Below are 6,000 nucleotides of genomic sequence, written 5' to 3'. Positions count from 1 at the left end.
TCAATAGGTACTGCTCCAGTGGGAAGGTAACGGTGCTCCATGCAGTCATGCCAGCCACAACTTTGGAGGCATCTGCAGACAACACCGTTCTTGGGCTTAGAAATAGAGATGAGAACATGCCCCAGAGTGGGACACAACTAGACTTAATGACAGATGAAAATATTTACCTTTACCTTTTCATTTTACAGTGGACAACGGGTACAAACTAACTAAAATGAAGTGTAGTCTAGCATACCTGGATTATACATATGAACCTATGAATATTTCTGGCACCAATCATTATCCCATTTCTTATGGGTCAGCCATTATGGTAGAATTTAATTTCTAGACTGTAATTTATCTACAGATTTAGAAATTAAGTTTCTACCTCAGATGACCTCTCCAGGGTCCAGAGGCCCTTTCTACAGACCCCCCTGATGAGAAAGGTCTGTTCAGTGTCACTGGGATAATGAGACAAATACCTTTTTAAATCCTGCAGCTCCATTTGCTTATCTGCTTTGAGTAATCAGCTTCCCTCTCCAGGCCTGCTACTGTAAGACAAACTGCCTTGCTGACAGAAAAGAAATTAGAGCCCACATTGCAATAACTCTAAATCCAACTACGTTTCTGGTATTCTTTTGAGAAAGCAAATTGGTAGCTTTCCTTCAATGGGGAACCAATCTCAAGATCTAAAATGTTACTTGGTACTGCAGTTCCCAAACTGTGAAATGGGACTCAGTGAAATCTTTTCAGTAAGACTTCAGAAATCTAAACACATTGTCACGATAAAGCTAAACTACTGTACATAGGGTGGTTTAAGCTTGTTCTTTAAACTCTGTTTAGATTTTGTTTAAAGTCAGTGCTATTTTTGTTTCCTGTAATTATATAGTGGAATGACCTGTTTTCTTCCTGTCTGCTCCAGTTGTTTCATTTCACATGTGCATATAGTTAGTCCTGAAGAGAAAGCTTTCTGAAAAATGTTGCTCTTCTTTCTTGTATTTTAGGACTCTATCATTATTGTTTTTGTGTTATTTCTGCTTCTGGACCAAATTTCTTTTTAAAGAAGGAATGCCTAGGAACACGCCAACTTCTTAAACTGATGTATACTTATACTGAGCAACTTCAGTATTTCCTGTTCAGGAGTCACAGAGTACAGGTATACTACAGTCCACACTGCCATATAATATAGTTTGAAACTGTATTAAATGGTCAGTGTAGACTCATATAATGCAGTTAGTTTGAATCTACATCTTGGTAGTGTAGATGGGGCCCAAGTAGATATGTCCGTGGGCAGAGCTTCTTTAACAGAAAATTTGGTACCATGGAAAGAATAGGAATAGGTTCCTATGCCATAAAAAGGAAGATAAGTACAGTATGTTTCACCAAAGTTTTCATACAAAACTAACAGTATACACACATAAAATCAAACAAAAATATTTTGAATCTGCTACAGACCACTTGAAAGCTCCCCCCTCTCCCCACAAATGTATTCAAGGATGACTTCTTATTTTACCAGCTTCCACTTTTCTTATGATTTTGTTGGCCAAGTATGCTTCAAAAAGATGATGCTTGTGGATAGATGATGAGGCATGCTAATTCATTATCCCTTTGATTAATTCTGAGCTAGAAAATATAAGTCATTCTAGAAGCAAACTTTTCTTGTTGTGGATGCTCTGAGAGTATCCCACACTTTCCTAGCCAAAGATTTATTACACTTTTGTAATAAATGCTGCTGCAATTTAGCAACTGAATATCTGTGTTTCTCCATTTCTTGACCACCTTCCAAATACTAATGCTGTTAAAAAACTATGAGCTGGAAGACAAAGAGAAAATGAGGAGGGGGTTGATGGGTAGAAAAAGACTTTGTAAAACAAAATATTTCTTTATCAGAGGCTTTGGTAAGTGAGGTATAACTACAGAGAACAAGATTGTTGCTTTGTAGGTTCTTCTGCCAACCTAGCAGTTCAAAAACATGCAAACGTGAGTAGATCAATAGGTACCACTCTGGCAGGAAGGTAACGACGCTCCATGCAGTCATGCCGGCCACATGACTTTGGAGGTGTCTACAAACACGCCAGCTCTTCGGCTTAGAAATGGAGATGAGCACCAATCCCCAGAGTTGGACCCAACTAGACTTAATGTCAGGGGAAAACTTTTACTTTTACCTAGGATCTTCTATCTTTTTGCTCATTTTCTCAGTTTTGTTCCCTCCTTTCCTGATCTACCCTGAATGGTTGAAACCACAGTTTTGCACCCATCCTGCTCATTTACTATTAAAACAGGAAATAAGCAAAACTTAAGTTTAAAGTATAGTATTTTCATCATTAAAAGCTGGTAGTAGCATAGTATTTCCATCATTACAGACTGGTAAGCAGCATTTTAAGGTTTGGAGAGAATTGGGAAAAGTTGAAACAGGCTAGAAACCTTTTTCAAAGCAAGTAAATAATTGTTCAAAGAAAGCAACTTAGTTTAATCATTAAACAAGCATCCTGGCACAGATTACAGCATTAGTTAAAATTAAAAGATCAAATGCAAGCTACTAGTTAGCTATTTATATGGCAGAACACCGTCAGAGCATGAAAGAAATGGTTTCAGGAAGATGCAGAGATAGGCGGGAGGATGCAAGTCTTCCTGTCTGCTCATGTTTGCACTTTAAATCCACCTTGTCTTTGCTTTGTGTGACTTGGCATGACCCAAGTCAGTCATGCTGTCCAAGGGCAGATGGAGAGGAAGGAAGTGATAGGGAAAAGGCAGGACGGATACAGATTTGATAACATCCCTTGGGGGGTATTGGTAATTCCTTCCTCTCTGCTGTAACAATCCTGTTTAAAACAAAGCTCTGCTTCCTTTTAACTCTTAGCTGTCACAAACAAGCATCCAAAGATCATCTGGCTGGCTCTGCAGACCCAAGTGTTTAACACTGCTATGCTTAGCCAAGTGAGAAAGCAACAAAAGCACAAATAAGACAATGATGACAACTTGCAATAAAAAGCTGCTTACAAAATTCAGTAGTTCTTTTGAAACAGAGTAACACACAATCCTGGACCTACAGATAAAAAGAGATCTTCTGTGAACACCTCCGGATCCTTGTTTCCAGAACACTTTCCTCATTGACATCAACAAACCTAATTCATTGTTATTTTTTAGTTGCTTTTAGTTGGTATCCAATGAGGTTTGGTTCCAAAACCTCCCAGGCATCCCCATGATACCAAAATCCCTGGATGCTTAAGTCCCATTACAATTGGATACTAAAATTGTATCCCTTATATAAAAGAGTGAACTAAAGATATGCTTTTTGGACTTTTGGGGAAAATATTTTCAGATTCTGGACAATATCATATATATTGATGCAGACTCACAGTCAGTGGATATAGAGATCCAATTTTATTAGTTTATCTCTCTTACTCTCATTTTCCTGTTCCTTCTCAGATTACTTTGAGTTGTTGCAAACCTAGGCACTGTCTACACTGATCATTTAATGCAATTTCGAATCAGTACTGAAGAAAGTGGTTTCATTGTACAGATGATTACATAGATGGTGATTACACAAACCAGAGCATTGATCTGCATTAAGGGTACACACTTTTCTGGGAGTTTGTTTTCTAGCTACCACAGTTTGATGCTAGCATTGAACTGCATTAAATGATCAGTATAGATAAGGCTTGAGTTCAAAGAGCAGCAGTAGTTTACTTTCAACTCAGCAAGAAGCAGAGAAGAGGAGGGGTGCAGAAACTTGCCTTTCCCAGTAGGCTCAGGACAGGCATGTAGTGGGGGGGGGGGCGCTTGAGGGGCTTCAGAAATTCTCAGGGTGGTCCGCGAGAAGGCCTTACTGGTACGTGGCACGGTGGTGTCCTGGGCCCTCGGCACACTCTCTTTCCTTTTCGGTGCCCCTGGTTTCAGCCTCTGGTGCCGGGAGAGGAAGTGGAGTGTGCCGACAGCCCAGGCGCCAAAGAGGATGCCTCTGCTCCGCAGACCATTCAGAGGCCATAATGGGCCTTCGTGCCTGTGCACTCGGCAGGCCTTTGTGCCTGTGCATTGAAGTCTTGCCACACTCGTGGCTGGGAGTGGAGTGCATCGAGACCGTTGACTACCTTCTGGGACTCTCTGGATCTAGGTAAACAACAACTCCCATTTGAAAAAGGGCAAACATTCCCCAATCCCTGCCTCTATGCACAGTTGGACATATTGCCTCTATGTGCCAAGTTTAGTCCAGATCCAGCATTGGCTTGGTTCAATGCCCTCTGGATAAGGGTGCACTGCATCTCCGAGATCCAAGGTCAATCACCCTCAATCCCCGCCTGTCCTGTATACATAGTTGGCCATGTTTGGTCCAGATATGATGTTGGCTGTCTTCAGTGCTTTCTGAATCCACGTAAACAACAATTACCATTTGAAAAGGGCAATCATTCCCCAATCCCTGCCTGTATGCACTGTTGGGCACATTGGCTCTATGTGCCAAGTCTGGTCCAGATCCAGTGTTGGCTTGGTTCAATGCCTTGTTTTTTTAATTATTATTATTATTATTATTATTATTATTATTATTATTATTATTATTAAACAGTTTTTCTATGTTAAAATGAATTTAGTTATGCTACTAATATGCTGCCTCCAAAGGCAGAATATGTAATTTAGAGCTTGTATCTTTAACTATCGGGCCCCTGGTGGCACAGTGTGTTAAAGCACTGAGCTGCTGAACTTGCGGACCAAAAGGTGCCAGGTTCAAATCCCGGGAGCGGAATGAGCGCCCGCTGTTAGTCCCAGCTCCTGCCAACCTAGCAGTTCGAAAACATGCAAATGTGAGTAGATCAATAGGTACCGCTCCGGTGGTCATGCCAGCCACATGACCTGGAGATGTCTATAGACAATGCCGGCTCTTCGGCTTTGAAATGGAGATGAGCACAACCCTCAGAGTCGGTCACGATTGGACTTAACGTCAGGGGGAACCTTTACCTTTTTTATCTTTAAGAGTAGGGGAGGGGTAAGGAACCCTAGCTTTAGAACTCTGGGAATGACGATTGGTTGGGGATTTCTGTTCAGTTTAAGTTTAAGATTAGGCTTGAAAGGAAGCAGAGGGTTATTGGTAGAGCATAAAAATCCACATCAAGTCGGAGTACTAGAAATATATAGAAGCATGTCACATCAGAGTCATAGACATTTGTGTGAAATTCCTTTCAGCCTCGCTGAAATAAGTATTCTAAACATTTTGTTAATGAATGTAAATAAATAACATTTATTATTTAAACTGTTATGTTTATTCATATCATGCTCAATATATCCCATATGCATGGGGGTATTGGGATAACGATACAAAAGGTTTGCTAGGGCAGATCCTCTCTCACTCAGACTCCCCCCCCCCCCCCCCCCCAAATCAAAATCCTGGCTACGGGCCTGGCTCAGGCAAAACAAAGCTTCCTCAGCTTCTCCAGGATTGTCTGTTCTCTGTTAAGAACTTTGGCCACCTTAACCACAATCAGATGCTGCTTGGCCAGATATGTCCTGTTTTTCATCTTTGAAACATTGGAGGGGGTATGCTTTTATCCCCCCCCCCCCCGTCCCCACTTTCTGCATTGCTGCAGTGATGTCACCAGTTCTATAAAGAGTGAGCTAAATCATAAAACTGTTGTGTTTTCACTGTGCATGTAAACAATATCTGAGAAGAATGGCACATAAAGGCAGCAGAGGGCTGCTGCTAAAAAAAGGACAACTATACAGAAATCCTATGTTACAATAATCAACTAACTGTATTTCCTGCCATCTTGAACATTTCCTTGCATCTGCCAATGTGTACACAGAATAGGAAAACACACTCTGTAATACAAGGTTGAGCATCCCTTATCTGGAATTCTGAGATCCAAAATCCTTCAAAGTTGTCCACATGGGTGACTGAGACAGTGACACTTCTGCCTTCTGATGGTTCAAAATAACACACTTTGTTTCACGCACAAAATTATTTAAATATAATGCATAAAATTACATTAAACCTTTGTACATAAGGTATATATGAAACACACTAATTTGGTT

The sequence above is a fragment of the Anolis carolinensis genome, chromosome 1 (assembly GCF_035594765.1).
Source record: "Anolis carolinensis isolate JA03-04 chromosome 1, rAnoCar3.1.pri, whole genome shotgun sequence".
NCBI classification, from domain to species: domain Eukaryota; kingdom Metazoa; phylum Chordata; class Lepidosauria; order Squamata; family Dactyloidae; genus Anolis; species Anolis carolinensis.
This window is presented reverse-complemented; position numbering follows the sequence as displayed.